The sequence below is a fragment of the Electrona antarctica genome (genome assembly GCF_951216825.1).
Source record: "Electrona antarctica genome assembly, chromosome: 16".
Lineage (NCBI taxonomy): Eukaryota > Metazoa > Chordata > Actinopteri > Myctophiformes > Myctophidae > Electrona > Electrona antarctica.
In genome coordinates, this window is record NC_136797.1 from 42,304,228 (window position 1) to 42,327,896 (window position 23,669).

Below are 23,669 nucleotides of genomic sequence, written 5' to 3' on the forward strand. Positions count from 1 at the left end.
TACAGGCTAACCGTGCTGCCATTCTAGAACTGACCGCACAAGTGTCCTCACTGACCAAACATTTTGCCCAGGTTCTCAAACCCACAGAATCTACGACTCCTGTGAACCCAGATCCACCCCCGAACCGACCCTCAATTCGACCCCAAACAGCTGAGACCAGGGGCCGATGTCAGGACTGTGTGCAAAAGAACATTAAACATTGTCCTCACTGTTTCATATGTGGTCAGGAAGGACATAGAGCCGTTGGCTGTCTGCAGAGAAAGGCATCGGGAAACGAGAGGAGGTCACTGGTGTGAGGCTGCCAGTGACCGTCGCCAGTAACAAGTCTCCAGTACAGGTTAACTCAGTTGAAATAGTAAACCCAGGAAAACCAACTACACAGTGCCAGCCAACACCAAGAAAACGTGTAGCACAACTAATTGGCAAGCGATGTATGGTCTCATGTACAATCAATGGGGTCCCTCTCCAAATGCTGCTCGACTCAGGGGCCCAAGTGACTATGGTGGGGAGAGCGTGGGTAGAGGAAGCATTGCCTAGTGTCAAAATACAGCCACTCTCATCCCTATTCACAGATAAACCCCTCAAAATATCTGCAGCAAATGGCACGGCGGTTCCCTTTGATGGATGGGCTTACGTTGACTTACAGATACACAGTGAGAACCATGGACATGCTGACATACAGGTGCCCATATTAATCAGTCAGAACTGTGTTAACTGTCCCCTGTTAGGTAGCAATGTCATTGCAGAGATGATCAAAGAGAACACAGAACAGGTGGATCTGACTGCAATACTGAAGGAAGCCATGAGTGTCAGTGAAAGCACAGTGGAAACCCTTATTTCTGTTCTCCAGATGCTGCCCCCTGATGAAACACCTCCTCAGTACACTGTGCGAGTTGGAAAGAAAGGACTAACTATCCCTTCTGGTCAAATATGTGAGGTGAAGTGCAGAGTCAGAGCATGGCCCCGTGGCGGAACAATGCTATTTGAGCCGAGCCCAGAGAACAACTGCCCTGAGGGTTTAGACCCCTTTCCCACTTTAGTAGATGTCCCCAATGGCTCATCTAAAACCACCAAAATCCCTATTCAGAATTTCACTAAACATGACATCTATCTGTCACAGAGAACCATTTTAGGCACACTAGAGGAAATTACTGAGGCCAAACCCATTAACCATTCCTCCAACAACCCAAAGCCCATAAACCGTTCCACTGTTCAAACCTGCTCCGCTCTGACTCCAGATAAATGGCACCCACCTATTGAATTGTCACACCTCGAAGAGGAGGAACAAGAGATAGCCAAAAACATGTTATACGACGAGTCAGATGCCTTTGCAAAGGATGACTCTGACATAGGTTGCATCCCAAACCTACAACTCAAAATTAAGCTAAATGATGAGACACCAGTCCAAAAACGCTACAATGCAATCCCGAAACCCCTGTACAGAGAGGTAAAAGAATATGTGCAGAACCTGCTTGACCATGGCTGGATAAGAAAGTCCACTTCACCTTACTCATCCCCCGTGGTTTGTGTCCGAAAAAAAGATAAGAGCTTGCGTCTATGCATTGACTTCAGGGAGTTAAACCGCAAAACTGTCCCTGACCGTCATCCGCTCCCACGCATTCAAGACCTGCTGGATAACCTGGGAGGCTACTCCTGGTTCTCAATACTCGACCAAGGCAGCGCGTACCACCAGGGCTTTGTTGATGAGAGTTCCAGGCACCTGACCGCTTTTAGTACCCCGTGGGGATTATATGAGTGGCTTCGCCTACCCTTTGGCCTTACCAACGCCCCAGCGGCCTTTCAAAGATGTATGGAGGGTGTCTTCGATGGCATGAGGGATGAATGCTGTTCTCCCTATTTGGACGACGTTCTTTGTTTTTCTAAATCATTCCAAGACCACGTGGAGGACCTGAGGCGAGTGCTCCGCCGCCTGCGAGAGCATGGCATCAAGTTACGTCCAAAAAAATGTGAGCTGTTCAGACGAGAAGTGAGATACATCGGACGCCTAGTGACAAGTGAAGGTGTCCAGATAGACCCTAAAGACCTGGAAGCAGTGCTGCAGCAAAAAGAGAGAGAGCCAAAGAATGTGGGAGAAGTCAGAAGTCTGTTAGGTTTCCTAGGCTATTACAGATCCTACATACAGGACTTTTCCAGGATTGCACGGCCACTATTCAAGCTTGCAGAGGGTTCCAGTCTGCCCAACCAGAGACCTGTTAAAGATAACAACTATGCACACAAAAGAAAAGTCACAAAGTCTGGCCAGCTCCCCTCTAATACACCTGTCCAGTGGACCCCCGAACACAGTGCTGTCGTCTCTCGCCTCGTAGACATGTTGACCAATCCACCCATTTTAGCCTACCCAGATTGTAATTTGCCCTTTGTGTTAAATACTGACGCATCTAATGAAGGTCTGGGGGCTGTGCTCTATCAGCAGCAGGGGGGAAAACTCCGCGTCATCGCTTATGGATCCAGAACACTCACGCCTGCAGAAAAGAATTACCATCTCCATTCTGGCAAGCTCGAGTTTCTGGCATTGAAGTGGGCCATCTGCGATAAGTTCCGGGATTATCTCTACTATGCACCCACGTTCACCGTGTACACAGACAATAACCCCCTTACTTATGTGTTGAGCACAGCCAAACTCAACGCCGTCGGACATCGCTGGGTGGGTGAGTTGGCAGATTTCCACTTCACCATAAAATACAGGCCAGGCAAGGCGAATGCTGACGCTGACACACTGTCACGGTACCCAGTAAAGCTTCATGGTCACATAGGGGAGTACACTGAAACTCTGCCCCCAGATGTAGTTTCCACCATATGGCAGGGGAACAAAGCAGTGGCGGAGAAGGATGTGCCATGGATGGCTGCACTGCAACTCTCTTCTGGTGTTGACGACGATCCCCCTGTGACAATCCCCACTATTACCCCAGAAGACATCAGAGCTGCCCAAAAGGAGGATGCAGCAATCTCTGAGGTGATGACATTGAAGAGGAGGGGATGGAACCCCAATGACAAAGACAAAAGACAAATGCCACAAGAGACAAGGAGACTAGTACATGAATGGAACAGACTCAAACTGGACAAAGGAATTCTATACAGGCAAGCAGGAAAATGGAAACAGCTCGTTCTCCCCAGTAAACTGAAGTCTACTGTGCTCAAACACCTGCATGACGACATGGGTCATGTCGGGGCTGACAAAGTTATCCACCTGGCAAGGCAAAGGTTCTATTGGCCATTCATGCAGCGTGAAATAGAACATTATGTCATCCGCCAGTGCTCCTGTATTAAGCAGAAACGACCCACCATCCCAGAAAAAGCACCCATGGGTTCAATCACGACCAGTGCCCCATTTGAGCTTATTTCTATTGATTACCTCCACCTAGAGCCAAGTAAAGGAGGCTTTGAGTACATTTTAGTCCTGGTAGATCACTTCACCCGCTTCGCACAAGCCTACCCGACTAAGAATAAGTCAGGCAAAACAGCAGCTGAGAAAATCTTCAGTGATTTTATCCCACGATTCTCTTACCCTGAAAAGTTACACCATGATCAGGGACGGGAATTCGAGAACAATCTATTCCAGCGACTCCAACAGCTGTCTGGCATTTCCCATTCTCGAACCACCCCATACCACCCGCAGGGGAACCCGGTGGAACGCCTGAATAGAACACTGTTACAGATGCTCCGCACTCTCCAAGAGGAAAGAAAAGCTGAGTGGAAAGACCACTTGCCCCACATCGTCCATGCGTACAACTGTACGAGACATGAAGCAACTGGCTATTCGCCATTCTTTCTCCTCTATGGAAGATCCCCACGTTTGCCCATTGACTTAGTCTTTAATCTGAGAACGGAGGAAGAGGTGTCGAGTCGACAGGAGTTTGCACAGAAATGGGCTTCTCGGATGCAGGAGGCTTACAGGATCGCCTCGGAGAATAGCCAGAAGAGCTCTGCAAAAGGAAAAAAATACTACGACCGTGGTGTTAAAGGGATTGCACTTCAGCCAGGAGATCGGGTGCTTGTCAGGAACCTGTCCGAGAGAGGTGGACCTGGCAAACTCCGTGCTTACTGGGAGGAGAAGGTTCACAGAGTCATTGAACGGGTGGGAGACGGGCCTGTGTACAAAGTTCAAGCAGAAAAGGGAGAACGAACTATCCGCGTTCTGCACCGTAACCTCCTGTTATCTGTAAATGACTTGCCATTCGAACAAGATGAGCAGCCCTGTCATACGCAAAAGAAACAGAGAAAGCAGAGAGACAAACAGAATAACAACAGAGAAGCAGCTGAGCAGGAATCGGATGATTCTGCTGAAGAGGAAGGATATTCCTACAACCTCCGACCGTTACCTGTGTACACAAGGAGGACAGTCAGACATCAGGCGCCTCAACCTGAACCACACAGTCATCTCAGAGCTGTAGCACCAGAATTCCAACCTCTGAGACAAACAACAGAACCAGATGATATGCATCAGCAGGAGGAAGCTGTTCCAGTTGTTGTACCAGCATCAGCACAAACACCAACACCAGCTGACACGCTGCCTGCTGAGAATGTCCAGGAACAACCTGTGATGGATGACAACGAGGGTGATACAGGTCCAGGGGTGCCAGAGGATATGGTTGAACCTGACATAGAGCCACGAGGTGGAGAGGAACTGCCCGCGAGGAGGTCCACCCGGACTGTAAAACCCAGAGACAGATTCACATATGAACATTTCGGACAGCCGTCATACCAGAATTGGAGGCCCGAAGCAAACGCCATGTTCACATGTGTACCTTACCCCATGACCCCTTACCCAGTCCTGCCCCAAACCTACTACTACCCTACCCCAACTGAATGGACTTATTAGATTTAGGACAGAGGACTTGACTAACTCCAATGAACCTCACTAGACACTACACAGACTAGACTGATGACCTTTTCCTGACTAACTTGACTACTTATTGTTGTTTAGTTCTAGATGTCAGGAGACATCTCTTAAAGCAGGGGAGAGTGTAGAGGGTTCAGAAATAGCCTCTATTGTAGTTTTGCACTAAAACATACACCCCCCATTTTTAAAGATTTATTAGAACTATTCTAACAGTATTGACACTTTTCTATGAGATGCCACATCTTATTAGACTTCCTAGTCAATAGATGGCGCTCATGCGCTTCTGTGAATCATAGAGGAACTGCCTATAGTCTCGGTCCCGCACATGCGCAGTCAGTAATAAACCGCTGCAGACCGAGCTACGCAACACTAAAGAATGTGTCCCATTCCTCGTTTTTCACAGGTATAAATATGATATCTAAACATGCCTAATGATGTTGAAACTACTGTGAACTGTCAGTGACATGTTTTGTAACGTTTTGAGTGTACTTGAAGTGAGTTTGGACCAGTAGTTTTATTGTTTTGATTGAGTTGAATAATGGCTGCTGCCAGGTAGTTAGCCAGGTGGTTTTACACTGTGTTACAACACAGACAGCACACGTGGTGCGCACGCACGTGCGTGCGTGCGTGCGTGTCGGGATGAAAACGTGTTCTTTTGAATGTGTATTTGAGCTGGTGGTGTAAATGAAGAAGAGTATTAGATTCAGGAAATGTATTATTGTTATGATGATAAATGCAATCTGAGTGTTCTGACAGGAAATGTATTGTTATGATGATAAATGGAATCTGAGTGTTCTGACTACAGTATTAAGTGTGTATGTTGAGAGTAAGAATACAGATTGATATTGTGTCAAAAGGGTTATAAAGTGCACAATACTTTATTTTTGGTTTTATGAAGGATACAGTTTATTTTTGATTTATTTGGTTTATTGTCTTTTGTACTTTTGGAGCTATTGTGAAGTAAGATGTCTGTTATTATTTTGATATATTTTATTACTGAATGTTGATACATTGAGTGAGTAATAAACCGCTGCAGACCGAGCTACGCAACACTAAAGAATGCGTCCCATTCCTCGTTTTTCACAGATCCACAGCGCATTCAAGCCTGTGTATCGCTTGTACCGACCCAGACTCCCCTAGGTCTGAGGCCGGTAACATGGACACTTGGAGAAGAGTTCACACCGCTCCCATCTATCCCATTGACACCTGTGTCTCAATATACTGCTCCCAATGGCTTGAACAGTAGTCATGCCAATGCTCAACACATAACTAATCAAAACCAGACACAGTCCAACATGACGGTCAGCAAGCCATCATATCAGACTCCCATCGAGTCACAGTCTAACATGACCATCAGCAAGCCGTCATATCAGACTCCCATTCAGTCACAGTCCGACACGACGACCAGCAAGCCGTCATATCAGACTCCTGTCCAGTCACAGACCAAAGTTACAATGAGCAAACCGGCATGGCAGTTCCCCACCCAGTCACCGCCCACGGTGACATTCAGTAAATCAGCCTGGCAGCCTTCTGTCCATTCACAGTCTTCCCAACATGATCACACTCTAAAAACTCATGCACAGACTCCCAACATGACAGACTTTGCCCAATATTTAGCTCGCAGAGAACTTGTAAAAACGGGGCTCACAAAATTTGATGACAGGCCCGAGAGCTTTAGAGCATGGGAATCATCCTTCTTTAATGCTACTGGTGGTTTAGGCTTGAGTGCTAGTGAGGAGTTAGATCTATTGTCATCATGGCTCGGAAAAGAATCATCAGTACACGCCCAGAGGATCCGGTCCGTGTACATCAATGATCCTGTCACCGCCCTTAAAATGGTCTGGGAAAGGCTTAGAGAGTGTTACTGTGCCCCAGAGGTAATAGAGCAAGCCCTCTTTAATAGGCTAGACAATTTTCCTAAAATAGGTAACAAAGATTACTACAAACTTAGAGAGCTTGGAGACCTATTAATGGAGTTAATAGCAGCTAAAGCAGATGGATACCTACCTGGGCTTAGTTATTTAGATACTCCCCGTGGCATAAACCCAATTGTAGAGAAATTGCCCCACTCTCTGCAAGAGAAATGGATTTCTGTAGGCTCGAGATTCAAAGAAGAAAACAGGTGTTTCCCCCCCTTTTCGTTCTTTGCACATTTCATTTACAGAGAAGCCCAAATTAGAAATGATCCAGCCTTTGCCTTGTCCAGCTTCAGTAGTGGACCCTCAAAGTTTGAGAAACCCATGTCAGGGTACGTAAGCACAAGGATGCCCATATCTGTGCATAAGACGGAATTAGATGCTAAAACTGACTCCAGCACAGACGCAGCAAAGGAGGAAGAGGATCCTGGAAAACAATGTCCTATCCACCTTAAGCCTCATCCACTTGCAAAATGCAGAGGTTTCAGAAACCAGACCATTGAGGAACGCAAAGCCTACCTCAAGGACAGGGGGATATGCTTTCGCTGTTGTGCATCTGTTTCCCACATTGCAAGAGACTGTAGGACAGTGCTAAGATGCAGGGAGTGTGACAGCGAACGTCACAGCACCGCTATGCACCCCAGTCCTGCCTCTGAAACCAGTAACCCCCCTATCGAAGAGCCTGATGAGGAAAATGGAGCCTCAACCACTGCGCCACCAGTGAGCTCCTTATGCACAGAAGTGTGCGGTCACGGTTTCACGGGACAATCGTGCTCTAAAATATGTCTCGTAAGGGTCTATCCACAAGGACAGCGTGATCGTTCAGTAAAGACATATGCTATAATCGATGACCAAAGTAACCGGTCACTCGCACGACCAGACCTTTTCGACATATTTGACATTGCGAGCAGCCGAGCCCGTTACTCATTGAAAACCTGCGCTGGACAATTGGAGATGATGGGAAGAAAGGCAGAAGGGTTCTGTGTGGAGGCCATTAGTGGAGGGGTGGCTATAGACTTACCACCACTGATAGAATGCAGTGAAATCCCTAATAACTGATTGGAGATACCGACACCTGAGGCAGCACTCCACCATGCCCATCTAAAGCTCATAGCCCCACACATCCCAGCATTGGACCCAAAGGCATCTATCCTCCTCCTGCTAGGGAGAGATGTTGTAAGGGTGCATAAAGCAAGAGAGCAAATTAATGGACCTCACGATGCCCCCTTTGCCCAAAGATTGGACTTGGGTTGGGTGTTGGTGGGAGATGTTTGCCTTGGCAAAGTCCATAAGCCTGAAAAACGTACTTTCAAAGCAAACGTGTTGGAGAGCAGGAAGCCATCTTTCCTCACTCCCTGCCCAAGTCAAATCCACATGCGAGAGAGGGCAAGCCACGGCGGGGAGCAACAGGATGGTTGCTACCACACAGCATGGGGGCCCATGGTGCTCAGAAACACCAGCCGCTCTCTTAAAATCAACCATCTTCCTTCTCCAAAGAGACCCACGTCTTCCAGAAGACCCATCTCCGGTCCCCAGAAGCCAGACCTCAGCAGCCCATATGGACAAATGCTCGACCGACTGTGGAAGAGGAAGAAAAAGAAGCACCACTACTCCAAGATTAATGATAACATGGAACCGGCCGCAACCCCTGACGGGGGGGTGAACCCCACGGAATCGGCCAGCCCGAAGAAGCGCAAGGGGCAGTAAAGCAGTTCTTTAGAACCTTATCAGTACTTTTCTTACCTAAGGTGGACTGAGTGTTCTTTATTTCTTACAGTATGTCAAAATGTTGTAGTGGTGTATAACACCAGACGGGGAGTGTTCTGCCCTGGCAAAGTGTTACCAGAGCCACTTACTGGTCATTCAATTCATTATATAGAACAGGTGCTGTGTATTGCCCTGATTAGGAGAAGCACACAGGTGTATGTGCTGTTAATTATGTGTGTGCTCTGAAAACCCTCATTACACCATCTCTTGTTGTGCAGTCGACAGCATTGTCTGTAAGTGGGAACTTTTCATGTTCTTATGTCAGTACATGTAGTTTCTGATTTGGTATGCAACTTTATGATGTGTGTTCATGCATAATCGATTTATTTTCACTGTTTTGGTATGCAAACTTTATAGTGTGTTCATGCATAGGCCTAATTGTTTTATTTCCACATGTGCTATGATAGATTGAGATTGTGTGTATATTATAGCTTAGTGTATTATAGCTTGTTTGATGGTTGTTACAGCCTGTCTTTTTCTTTCCTTTTTATAGTTTTACTCCATTTATTGGTGATATGAAGTGTGACATTAAATACTGGAGCTTGGACGCTACATCCTGACTCCCATCTCATTTTTAAAGGAGTTTGGCTGACTGTCTAACTATGTACACTAATGTACACGTAGCGAGGACAGTACAGTCATTAAGACATGCGAATCCCTTGACTCCTTCAAAACCGCTCTCAAAGGGCACCTACGGATGGCTGCAATTCGAAACTGGCCCCCGTAAAATCTGAATCCCCCCCCCCCCCTTTTTCCCCTCACTGTATATGTTTCTTTTCCCTTTTTACCTCCATTATGATGAATTCCTCTACTGTTATATAGTAGTATAGAAGTGTCTATTTGTACGTCTCTAAATGTTTTGATGATTTGAACATGGTGGACCCTGTTGTAAACAAGTGTAATGCTTAATTGGGTCGTCCACTCACAGTTAACAGCCTTTGTATTGAGTTTGTGCTTGAAATGTACTGTAATTCTGCAAACTGTTAAAAACAAATTCAATCAATCAATCAATTGTACCTTTGGGGCATTTTTGACAAGCTCACAAAACACAGACACACAGTCAGATGTTAATGAAGATGTGGTTGTGATGTATACACATTGTATTGTCCCCCTTTGTTCTAATACAATAGGGAGGAGTGGACAGCTGTTGTTACCGGTATACTGTTTTAAAGTTTAACAAACTGATTAAGAATACTGTACCTAATATTAATACTAAATATTATATGAATACTGTAAAGAATGTAACGGAAGTTTAAACTAAATTCAATTTTAGTTCAGACCAAATGTGGAAAGATACAAACAAAGCTTTACACAACAACCTGCAAACCTCCCCCATAAAAAAAGGCAAACCAACACTTTCTCCATAGGCTTTGTTGCTTTACACAGGACCTCAATGGAAATAAGCCCTGGGCAAATTTTAGCTTCTTTTTTTTTCTTCCATAAATCTGTGCCACCATGCCTTTTGCAAAGTATTAATAAAGTCAATCAATCAACCAATGCTTGGCAAAGTCCATCCCATTATATTTTCGGTCTATCCCATCACTGGGACTCTGGGAGATAAAGTGCTGCTCTGATTGTTTGGCAAATCTAGCAAGAATTGTCATTGTGGTAACTGGTAACACAGTGACATCTGTCATTGTGGTAACACAATGATAATTCTTGATGTGTGGAGGCTATTTACACAATGACAGATGGTATCTGAATTTTCTGATACCATCTGATCTGATTTTAACCATAAAAACAACAGATCAGTCTCTGATCACACACACACACACACACACACACACACACACACACACACACACACACACACACACACACACACACACACACAGAGAGAGAGCGAGAGAGCAGCAGGTGTTTCCCCCAAGCACATTTGCACATTGAAGTAGCCTACCTAGGTCTGTCGAGCTACTAGTGATTCTCAAAATCTTTAATTTCAAGGACACCCAATTTGAGAATTATGCATCAGGCCACATAACTCCTGTTGATAGCCCATTATTAGGCTGCATGCATGATTCGGCCCGATATGGTCGGATGTGAATTCTGTGGTCTATGTACTGTGTATAGGTATAGAAATAAAAGTGAAATTCTGATTTAAACCTCCTGATTTAAAATTCCTGTGTGTTCTCAGATGTTTTTTCTGGAGACCCCATGTAACAACATCAACGACCCCTGGTCCTTGAGAACCACTGAAATACATACACCAATATACGATATGACACTGTCTGTAAGAACAAGACAAACACCAAATATGGAGATACTATACATGATCTATATCACATATGCTATATTTTAGTATATATATTATATAGTGGCAGAATTATTGTATGCAGATTAACAATAATCTGCATTGACTGCACATGTTACACTATAGCTGGAGCTGAATATTGTTTTTGTTAATAAAATCCTGTTTGGTGGATCTCATATGTTTGGTATGTCAAAAAATGTACACATCACCATTTAAAAAGTACTGAAACTGTGCCATTCATTAGTACAATTTACAATTACAATTTAGGCATTTAGCAGACGCTCTTAATCCAGAGCGATTTACATTAGGCAGGAACAAAAGTATGGGAATACATCACATATATAAAATGCATTTATCAAGAAACATGCGTAAGCTAAGAACGTAACTAGAACATATCTATATAATGACACTATACATATTAACTATACATATATACTATACTATGCTATACATATGTACTATGATGTCCTATGACTACATACAATGCAATTATTGTGCTGTCTACATGACATGCTATAAGTCTGTTTCAAATGCTATCTAAGTCTAAAAAGTGCTATCTAAGGGGGTAGGATAAGTGCTATGGGCCATGATGGAGTCTGAAAAGGTGGAAGATTGGGAGTGATTAGTAAAGTGATTAGTAAACAAGTGAGTGTTGGGGGTGAGGGACGGGTCTGTTGGGAGTTGGGAACGGGAGAAATCCTTGTTTGCACAATTCACTCTAATCCACAAAAAAGGCGTTGCACTGTCTTTCTCAAGGACCCCCAGTGGTATTGGTGAGGGGGTGGTCCAGACTCCAGGTGTCCCCATCTAAATTAGATTATAGCTAAATGTGTCAAAATCAGTTTAAGCACTGAGCACTTTATACTGATGTTTGTGGTCATTCAAATGGGTCCCAGAAAAATGTTATGGGTCCCCAATATAATAAGAAAAACAACAGCCACTGAAGACACAGACACTCATATCTATTGGCAAAACAAAAACAGCGCCCTTGATGTGAGTCAATTCAAAGCAGCTTTATTGGCATGAGAAAATGGAGTTGGAACAACTGAGGTTCGGGAGGTTTGGCCAAGCAGATGACTACCTAGCTCAACCCACCTGCCACTGCCAACTCCACCCTTGCCACCCTTGCCAACCACTCACCCACCTCCAACCAACCTGGCCACTCCTCCCTCACCTACCACCGGGGGTATTTAAACGCAGTTTAAAAAAAATGCCAGTGTGCCAGTTTCCAGTAACCCTCCCTCCCTCCCTTTTCTCTCCTACTCCCACCTTCTCTGCAGGTTCCAGAGGGGGTTCCAACACAATCACACAGGCGCTCGCCTCGACCCCTAAGCCAAAGTACCTGGGTCCACGCCCCCTCGAACCTGATCCCTGTCGACGACGTCCTGTGCTCTGACCATCTAAGCCGCACACCGCACGCTTCGCGTGTGGTGATGACCTTCGATGACCAAGCACCCCGACGTCATTCATGCCCAACGCCCTCACCTGTGCTCTGACCATCTAAGCCGCACACCGCACTCTTGCAAGAAAGCGTGTGGTGCTGACCTTCGATGATCAAGCACCCGATGCCATTCGCGCCCCGCGCCATCTAAGCCGCACACTGCACGCTCGCGTGCGGTGATGACCTTCGATGTTCTTGCTGAGCGCCTTTAATGGCATCCCCCCCCCGACCTGACAATCCAAGCCGCATGCTACACGTTCGCGAGTAGTGATGCCCCTGGATGGTCACGCCGGCGCCCCATGTCATGCGTGCCCCGACCACCCAAGCCGCACACTTCACGCTTGCGTGGGGTCGTGACCTTGGATGATCAGGCCCGTTATGGCATCCCCTCCCGCCCCTGGCCATCTAAGCCGCACACCACACTCTTGCAAGAAAGCGTGTGGTGCTGACCTTCGATGACCATGCTGGCCTCACCCTCACCTGTCCTGCCGTGGCCGTTTATGCCTCACGTCCCATGCTCCTCCCCCATGCGACGAGTACATAAACGTCCACGCGCCACATCTATTCAATAAACCATCTAAAAGGTTCTCATGTCTGATGTTTGGTCTTTCCTAGTGAATCATACGTTTACATTGCCAAACCAAGTGTCAAAAATATAATAAAACAGTTAAAAATGTGAGTCAACACAACACTACCCATCACCACACTGGCTTTTGTTATGAGCCTTTCACATTGAAATGACCCTGACTGCAGTTTACTGAAAGAGAGCTGTGAGGGGGTGGGAGGACTCGGTGTTTGTCAACTGCAAGTCTGCAAGACAATGAATGAATTTGAATGAATTTTATTTATATAGCACCTTTCCAAACCAAAAGTTACAAAGTGCTTTACAGACAGGATTAAAAAACAACAATCATAAAGAACAATCAAGAACATCAGAATTAATAAAGCATAACATCAGATCAAAACAAATCACGGACAGAAAGAAAGGTAAATAAATGAAAAAATATATACATACACACCTACATACATATACACATGTACATACTTTCATACATACACCCATACACACACACACACACACACACACACACACACACACACACACACACAGGTCTACATACACCTACACACATACATATAAGACTGAAATTAGGAAAAACACTTGACATACAGGTGTGTTTTTAAAAGCTGTTTAAAAGCGGGCACTGTCTCCGCTTGCCTAAGGGCCAAGGGGAGGGCATTCCAGAGCGATGGAGCGCGGGCCGCAAAAGACCGGTCACCTCGGGTGACAAGATGAGTTATAGGTGGAACTAGAAGGGCCCTATCTGCAGATCTGAGGCTGCGGACCGGCCTGTGGGGTCTTAGCAAATCTGTGATGTAACTGGGGGCTAGTCCATAAAGGGAGGTGTCGCTGCTGATCAGTGGTGGAGTCACAGGACAGTGAGGACCAAGAACAAGTCAAGCAAGCAAGCAACTATTATTAATTCAGTTTAGCTTTCACACCACCAGCTTCAGTTCTTCCTAGTGACCTTCTGGAAAAACACTAGTCTCTATTCCACGTTTACAGGTAAGGAAAAGTGAACTGTTTTTGTGTATTTTCAGAATTCAAACTTTGTGCACTTAACAACCATATATAGTCACAGATTAATCATTGTTTAATTTGTCCAATTATAAATCTTAATTTGAAATGTAATCGTCATTTATCTTTACAACAAACACGAACAATCACTGACAATTTATATTCCATCCTCTATTGCCCCATAGGGCTGGTCTGGCAAAGGAGACATGTCTGAAATGATTCAGGTCGGTGCTAGAGTACCCGGCCGCTCCTGCCCTATGGATGTTGATGCTGAACATCAGCAGGAAGACACCAGTGTACCGCCGTCCTCATTGGAGGGTGATAACTGGGAGTTCATGGAGAAGAAACAACCCAACAGGTTGTTGGAGGGCCAGGACAGGCTTCGGCAAAACAACACTTTCTGTGATGTGATTCTCTGCTGTGGAGGAGAGGCGTTCCCCTGTCATCGTAATGTGCTAGCATCCTTTAGCCCTTACTTTGAGGTAAATGCAGATCTTCAACTTTCAATGTGAACATTTATTGACCTGGTGTTAAAGGGATTACAATTTACAATTTAGGCATTTAGCAGACGCTCTTAATCCAGAGCGATTTACATTAGGCAACAACAAAAGTAAGGGAATACATCACATATATAAAATGCATTTATCAAGAAACATGCGTAAGCTAAGAACATAAATAGAACATATCTATATAATGACACTATACATATTAACTATACATATATACTATACATATGTACTATGATGTGCTATGACTACATACAATGCAATTATTGTGCTGTCTACATGACATGCTATAAGTCTGTTTCAAATGCTATCTAAGTCTAAAAAGTGCTATCTAAGGGGGTATATGATAAGTGCTATGGGCCATGATGGAGTCTGAAAAGGTGGGTCTTCAGACTACGGCGGAAGATTGGGAGTGATGCTGCAGTTCTGATTGCAACGGGGAGTGCATTCCACAGTTTTGGGGCCAGAAGGGAGAAGAGTTTGGGACGTGTGGAGCGTTGTCCCGGCGTTTTTAGTGAGGGTACTTCCAGCTTTCCTGCGTTGGCTGATCTGAGTGCACGGGAGGGTTTGTAGGGTTCAATCATGCTTGCAAGATATGGGGGAGCCATACCTTTGGTTGCTTTGAATGCCAGCATCAGAGTTTTGTATTCTGTGCGGGCAGCGACTGGGAGCCAGTGCAGGGAGCGGAGCAGGGGGGAGACATGTGAGAATTTTGGCTGGTTGAAGACCAGACGAGCTGCGGCATTTTGGATCAGTTGGAGACGCTTAAGTGCACATGCCGGTAGGCAAGGAGCGAATTACAATAGTCAAGTTTTGACAAGACTGTTGTCTGGATTAGGAGCTGTGCTGATTCCTGGGTGAGGAACGGTCTAATTCGTCGTATGTTATAGAGTGTGAACCTACAGGATCGAGTGACAGCTGTGATGTGAGTTTTAAACGAGAGCTGACTGTCCAGGACAACACCAAGGTTCCTGGCTGTTGTGTAACCCTTTAGTTATTAATTACAGGGTATAGGACTAGTTACTAGGTTCGGGAGAGCAGTAAGCAAGAAGAATGATTTAGACCACAGACCATAGGTAAGGTTTAGTAATAGCCTGATGGCTTGTATTACAATAATAAAATAATAGAATGGAAGATGAACAACAAACAATGACAATAATCATTCAAAACAATAAACAAAAGAAAATAACTGTGCTTAGACAGTTGAATGTCACCAATAAATACGTCCTATCAACCCTATGCTCCCACAGGAAAGCAGGTAAGTACTATTTTAGTCCTATTTATTCACTATCTAATTTAGTTTCCTTTTCAGGTTTTAAATCTAATCTAAGGTAAGTAACTAATTTAAGTTGTTTTTAAGTAACTTATTCCTCTTTTAGGTTCACAGTAAGTATTAGTTTTTTAACCAATGAAATGTATTTTTATGAAATCAAAATACTTTGTTATTTATCAAATTACCTTCTTACTTCACCTTTAAACTATTCAAAGTAAAGGCATAATCAATTTCACTTAATCACATACAACATCAAATAATCACATTCACATTCCAATTCACATAAACATAATAACCATAAATCTCCTTTAAGGTATTATAGTCCAATGAACTTCCCACTGCGTGGGGCAGTGATATTGAGTAGAAATGAATGTGTGTAGCTCATACATATTCAGTGTTCAGTGTATTGTGACTGTAAAGTTCACTGTACAGTATGTCCATCCAGGTATGGTAGGTGTGTGCAATGTGTATGCAGTGGAGGTGCACTACAAATGGCTAGCACACTGAGAATCTCACTGTGCTGCAGTGAGATGAGAGGGAAATGGGGGAATGTTCAAACCAAATGTCTTATCTGATTTAAGGGGACAGCTGTGTTGTCGAGGATCTTGATCCGGTGAATCTTGGGTAGCTCGTCAGAGTGATATGCCAATATCACTCGAATCAATCCAATCAAAGCAAAAGACCTGACCTGTTTACAAAACAGGTCATATAATGACAAATTAGGATCACACCCTTAAAAGTTTAGAAACAAAACATTGTCTTCATCTTAGTTCAACTACTAACAGTACATTTACAATTAGCTGGATATACAATTAAATCAAAAACTGTTACTATGAAAGTTAGGCAGTGTGTTTACAACATGGCTGCTGCTACTGGGTCCGTGTATTTTACGGCCATTTCAATTCTAATTTCGTATCTGCAGATACGTATTCAGAATACGGTTTGGTGTTCTGAATACTGTTTGTCAAATATGGAAATGGTAAATTAAAACATAGAATACGGTTCGTTTTCTGAATACTGTTTAGAAATGGTTCATTAAAAACTTAGAAATAGGTATTTAAAACGAAAATATAACCCGATTCTATATTTTCGTTGGTGTCGTTGGAAACAGAATTAAGAATTCAAAACAAGACGCACTGCGACCCACCCTGGGCAGGACCTACGCTGAAAAGACTATCAGCGGAAGTGGCGGAAGTGTTGCGTGTAAGATAACTACGTCACGCGGTGCGGCTGTGTTTACTAGTCCCCACCCAATGATCATTTCAGCGGGAATACATTTTCGGGAACACAACGCGGCGATTGGTCAAAAAACGTTAACTTCCGGGGGGGGGTTACACGGCGGAAGTCCTGCCTTAGATAGCTCATTTGTCCTAGGTTGTGACCAGGCTCTTCTTTTTCGCAGTTAAGTGAGCCTGGGACCGAGGCTAACTGCGACCTGTACTGTGTTCTGTGGTTCATTTCTCCGCTCCGTCCCTCCCTCTCCCTGAAAAGGGGGCGGAGGCGTGGCCACGGCCGTCTTGAGTGACAGGCAGGCTGTGCTGCTGTCACTGCAAGCAGACACAGGCAGCGCTGTTGACGATCGCACCAGGCGATATTATATTTAATTTATCCTTTATTATATTTATTTAAACATATTGGCGTGCTTTTAGATCACATTTTAACGCACTGCTGTTATTGTATGCCTTTAAGTATTCAATAGTAGACAGGGAAAAAAGCTATAACAACCTGATTACCGGGTGTGCCAAACCTTTCTCAGTTGTTTCTAATACTAGAATCTAATTCTGCCTTGTACATTTTTGTATCGTGCATAGTTAATGAGATCATTTGCATATTAGATACATTAGCTGAAACAAAGATATAATAAGTACATGAATGTATAATATGGCAATAAGTTGACATAGTAAATGGTGCATTTATAGAGCGCCTTTATCCAAGGCCCTTTACATTCACCCATTCACACACACATTCATACACTGATGGCGGCGGAAACCATGCAAGGCACCAACCAGCACATCAGGAGCAATTAGGGGTTCAGTGTCTTGCTCAAGGACACTTCAATAGTAACTCTGGGGGAGCCCGGGTTCGAGCTGGCAACCTTGTGGTTACCATCCATCCACTCTACCCCTGAACCACCGCCGCCCCGTAGTATTATCTTTAGGGCACAAAATATTCACATTTTATCAAATATAATATGTGAAATGAGGTTTGAAGGTGAGATTAGAAGATCAATTATGCAAACGAGGTCATTCTTTAAATGTATTGTTAATGTATGAATTATTCTTTAGATGAACAAAATGGTAAATGGTAAATGGTGCATTTATATAGCACCTTTATCCAAGGCGCTTTACATAGATTGTGCATTACATTCACCCATTCACACACACATTCATACACCGATGGCAGCGGAAACCATGCAAGGTACCAACTAGCACATCGGGAGCAATTAGGGGTTCAGTGTCTTGCTCAAGGACACTTCGACACTAACTCTGGGGGAACCCGGGTTCGAACTGGCAACCTTGCGGTTCCCATCCAGGCACTCTACCCCTGAGCCACCGCCGCCGCCAACAACACATCAAAGCAGATATATGCCTAAATATGGTTCTGTGCAATACTTTGTGCAATATTAACTTGCATGTGTATCATTTTATAAACACATTTTCATATTTGTTTAATTGAAAAGCTAAACTGATTGGAGAAAAAACACAACATGGTACCAATTTTTTGTGAGCTAATAATCACGGAGTGCTAGCTTAGAAGCTTGACCTGTGTATTTAAGGTAAACTAATTTTGCAGTGTAAAAAAATCTAGCATGTTTATTGTGATTAATCAGTATATATTATGCATATGTAACAACATGCACATTCAGACTTAAAGATTCAGACTAAAAGCGATCATATTTATGCAATTGTTGAGAGGGGGACACTGGCTGGGGGTCACTGGGGGGACACTGGCTGGGGTACACTGAGGGGACATCTGTCTGTCTGTCTCTCTTGTCTGCAAGCCTGTGTAACTTCTAGTCTGCCTAACTTCTGGAGGGACACTGGGGGGGGGGGGGGGGGGGGGGACACTGGCTGGGGGGACACTGGCCCGACACTGGAGGACACTGGGGGACACTGGCTGGGGGGACACTGGCTGGGGGGGGCACTGGGGGGGTCACTGGCTGGGGGGGACACTGGCTGGGGAGTCACTGGGGGGGACACTGGCTGTGGAGTCACTGGGGGACACTGGCTGGAGAGTCACTGGGGGGGACACTGGCTGGGGGACACTGCGTGGGGAGTCACTGGGGGGACACTGGCTGGGGAGTCACTGGGGGGACACTGGCTGGGGAGTCACTGGGGGACACTGGCTGGGGAGTCACTGGGGGGACACTGGCTGGGGAGTCACTGGGGGGACACTGGCTGGGGAGTCACTGGGGGGACACTGGCTGGGGAGTTACTGGCTGGGGGACCCTGGGGGGATCACTGGCTGGGGGACACTGGCTGGGGGGGGGGGTCACTGGGGAGTCACTGGCTGGGGGGTCACTGGGGGACACTGGCTGGGGAGTCACTGGGGGACACTGGCTGGGGAGTCACTGGCTGGGGGACCCTGGGGGGATCACTGGCTGGGGGACACTGGCTGGGGGGGGTCACTGGGGATTCACTGGCTGGGGGGGATCACTGGGGGACACTGGCTGGGGAGTCACTGGGGGACACTGGCTGGGGAGTCACTGGGGGGGGACTGGCTGGGGAGTCACTGGCTGGGGGACCCTGGGGGGATCACTGGCTGGGGGACACTGGCTGGGGGGGTCACTGGGGAGTCACTGGCTGGGGGGTCACTGGGGGACACTGGCTGAGGAGTCACTGGGGGACACTGGCTGGGGAGTCACTGGCTGGGGGACCCTGGGGGGATCACTGGCTGGGGGACACTGGCTGGGGGGGTCACTGGGGAGTCACTGGCTGGGGGGTCACTGGGGGACACTGGCTGGGGAGTCACTGGGGGACACTGGCGGGGGGGTCACTGGGGTGACTCCCCAGCAAGTGACCCCCCAACCAGTGTCCCCCCAGCCAGTGTTCCCCCAGTGACTCCCCAGCCAGTGTCCCCCAGCCAGTGATCCCCCCAGGGTCCCCCAGAGTGACCTCCAGTGTCGGGCCATTGTCCCCCCCAGTGTCCCTCCAGAAGTTAGGCAGGCTAGAAGTTAGGCAGGCTAGAAGTTAGGCAGGCTAGAAGTTACGCAGGCAGGCAGGCAGGCAGGCAGGCAGGCTAGAAGTTAGGCAGGCTAGAAGTTACGCAGGCAGGCAGGCAGGCAGGCAGGCAGGCTAGAAGTTAGGCAGGCTAGAAGTTACGTAGGCAGGCAGGCAGGCAGGCAGACCCTCAGTGTCCCCCTCTCAACAATTGCATAAATATGATCACTTTGAGTCTGAATCTTTAAGTCTGACTGTGCATGTTGTTACATATGCATAATATATACTGATTAATCACAATAAACATGCTAGATTTTCTTACACTGCAAAATTAGTTTACCTTAAATACACAGGTCAAGCTTCTAAGCTAGCACACCGTGATTATTAGCTCACAAAAAATTGGTACCATGTTGTGTTTTTTCTCCAATCAGTTTAGCTTTTCAATTAAACAAATATGAAAATGTGTTTATAAAATGATACACATGCAAGTTAATATTGCACAAAGTATTGCACAGAACCATATTTAGGCAGATATCTGCTTTGATGTGTTGTTCATCTACAGAATAATTCATACATTAACAATACATTTAAAGAATGACCTCGTTTGCATAATTGATCTTCTAATCTCACCTTAAAACCTCATTTCACATAAATATATATTATATTTGATCAAATTAACTATGCGCGATACAAAAATGTACAAGGCAGAATTAGATTATACGTCAAAAATCATATTAGAAACAACTGAGAAAAGTTTGGCACACCCGGTAATCAGGTTGTTATAGCTTTTGCCCTAGAGATAGAGATAGATGGATGGATGGATTAGCCATTAACAGTTTTAACATGGTATAGTTGTATAGCCTATACATTTTAGGAGTGCATATACATGCAGATGTCTGTGACAGCCTGTCAGCTGGTCAGTCAATTTGCTCCCAATGCTCCGCTTGTCTACGACAGAAAAACAGGTGTAGTGGACAAAGATATTAAAACATTTTCATTCATGCTGGAATGATAAATGCCGAAAGTTTTAGTGATTCCGTCGTATGCCAAATGTGCCGAATGCCGCGCCAGCGCAAGTGAGGACTTGGGAGATCTCAGTCACAGATACCTGTATTAACCCAGCCAGCCCACCACCACCATCACTCCCCGAACCCACCTCACCCCTGCAGCCCACTTTGACAGGCTGGAATGGCTTAGGGTTGACGACAGAGTATGGCTACAGCATCTTGCAATGGGTCTGGTCCACACGATTCGATCCCCCACCCATGCAGTCACCCACCCCTTTTTCCCCTCACTGTATATTTTTTCACTGTTTTTCCCCCCCTTTTTGATGATTTCCTGTTTTTGGCTATATAGAAGTGTATAGGCTATTTGTACGAAATGTTATGATGAATTGAACATGCAAGATTCTGAAACAATTGAATATGTTTGTTGTGAACTGAAAGCGTACCACTGTGTTTATTAGCAAACTGTAAAAGTACCAAAACAAGGTAGGTGTGCAGGGGGTTATAACTGCCGTTATAAGAACTATTCGTGCCTGGGAGGGAATAAGGGAAATTGTCTTATACATCTTTGCAGTTGTTCATAATGGCTTGGTTTCAGCCGTCACATATTAAATGTGACATGTACAACGCTAAGACCGAAATTACACAAGGTTCAGGTGCTTACATTCATAAATTCCGTGCAGACGACCCAACGTGAGCAATGGGCATACGCTAAATTGTCTGTCTGTCTGTCTGTATATATATCCCTCCATGACTCCATCTCTCCATCTACCCAACAAATCACTTTCCATTGGGGTCCTAACTAGTTGTTATATCATAGCCTACTGCAAACAGTGACTAATAAGACCCAGTTTATGTGTACAGTACAGTACAGTACAGTACAGTACAGTACAGTACAGTACAGTACAGTACAGTACAGTACAGTACAGTACAGTACAGTACAGTACAGTACAGTATTGCCAGGTGTTGTTATTTCCGAGGCTTTACCTTACCTCTATTCATTACTACTTCAATGACTTCCATAGCTTGGTTGGCATGATGAGAATTGGCCCAAAGGCGTTAAGCTATAGTGACCCACCTCTATAAACATTCAATTGGATTACAAACAATGACACAGATGACGATGATGAGGCACTTAGTCTTATCAGAGCCGGATTTACCTTGCTGAGGGCCCCCCTTGGGGCGCGTGGCGGTGCCGCGCGTCCTGGGCTAATTGGGCTATTTTGTTTTCATTTTGGGGTACCCAGGCCCCTAAAAAGAGAGGCAGGCAGGCAGGCAGGCAGGCAGAAGCTCTCAATGTTTTAACCATAATACTTATAGTCTTATGTTATTGAATCCATCTCTCTCTCTCTCCATCCATTCATCCATATCTTTCTATCTATAAAAATACGTGGTATGCCTATACCTTAGCATAATTAGAAAGGCTGTTTTTATTCTATCTATCAATGTTTTTGTTGAGTGGTGTAAACCACTCCTACAACTGGCTTTGTTAGTTTACGTGTCTGTCCGTTTACGTGTCTGTCCGTACCAAAAAAATCACACCCGTGTGAACTGAGTGGTGTAAGGTTTTATATAGCATGATCAGCTGTGGTCTGACGTAATGTCTGACGTAATGAAATAAGGTAAGGTATTATGTAGCCTGATCAGCTCTGATCTGACGTAATGAAATCACACCCGGATGTGATTTCACAACTGGCTTTTTCTGTGCAGAGAAAATGACCATGGTTGCTACGGTCATCCAGTTCACCCGGGTGTGATTTAATTACGTCAGAAATTATTTTGAACATAGCAACCATGCTCATTTTTTTCTGCACACAAAAGCCAGTTGTAGGAGTGGTTTACACCACTAAAAAAATGAGCATGGTTGCTATGGTCACCCAGTTCACACGGGTGTGATTTCATTACGTCAGACCACAGCTGATCAGTCTATATAAGACCTTACACCACTCAGTTCACACGGGTGTGATTTTTTATTATCGATCTACCTATCTATTGAATACTTTATTGATAGGTTCAATTCAATATGAGGATGTTTAATCAGTGCGGTGGGGTTCAATCATCCAGAAGATAAATGGGGTCGTCATCCCTATGTTCCCCAGGTTCTATGTCCCCCAGGTTCATATAATAACAGCAGTGCGTTAAAGTGTGATCTAAAAGCACGCTAATATATTTAAATTGTTGTTTAAATAAATAGAATAAAGGATAAATTAAATATAATATCGCCTGGTAATAACAGCAGTGCGTTAAAGTGTGATCTAAAAGCACGCTAATATATTTAAATTGTTGTTTAAATAAATATAATAAAGGATAAATTAAATATAATATCGCCTGGTGCGATCGTCAACAGCGCTGCCTGTGTCTGCTTGCAGTAACAGCAGCACAGCCTGCCTGTCACTCAAGACGGCCGTGGCCACGCCTCCGCCCCCTTTTCAGGGAGAGGGAGGGACGGAGCGGAGAAATGAACCACAGAACACAGTACAGGTCGCAGTGCGTCTTGTTTTGAATTCTTAATTCTGTTTCCAACGACACCAACTGAAATATAGAATCGGGTTATATTTTCATTTTAAATACCTATTTCTAAGTTTTTAATGAACCATTTCTAAACAGTATTCAGAAAACTAACCGTATTCGAGGTTTTAATTTACCATTTCTATATTTGACAAACATGTTCAGAACACCAAACCGTATTCTGAATACGTATTTGCAGATACGAAATTAGAATTGAAATGGCCGTAAAATACACGGACCCTGCTGCATGCAGTCAGTCACAAACACAGTAGTTCAACTCACCAAGTCAGTGTTCACAAAGTTCACATAATTGTTCCAGAGACTGGATCAATCAAAACTCTCTTGTCAAACTGTCTGCTCAACAGGCTTCTCTCTCCTGTTCTCTCCAGAACATTCTGTGCTC

General features: G+C 45.0%; 1 protein-coding gene across 1 annotated transcript in view; it reads right to left on the minus strand.

Annotated features, from left to right (window-relative positions):
• Positions 1 to 23,592, minus strand: part of LOC306939097 (mitotic-spindle organizing protein 2-like) — a 109,086-nt gene extending 85,494 nt beyond the window's left edge. Inside the window, exon 1 of the mRNA XM_079523588.1 lies at positions 23,549 to 23,592. The gene's annotated coding sequence lies outside the window, so the exon portion shown is untranslated. The remainder of the gene's footprint in view (positions 1 to 23,548) is intronic.
• Positions 23,593 to 23,669: the final 77 nt, after the last annotated feature.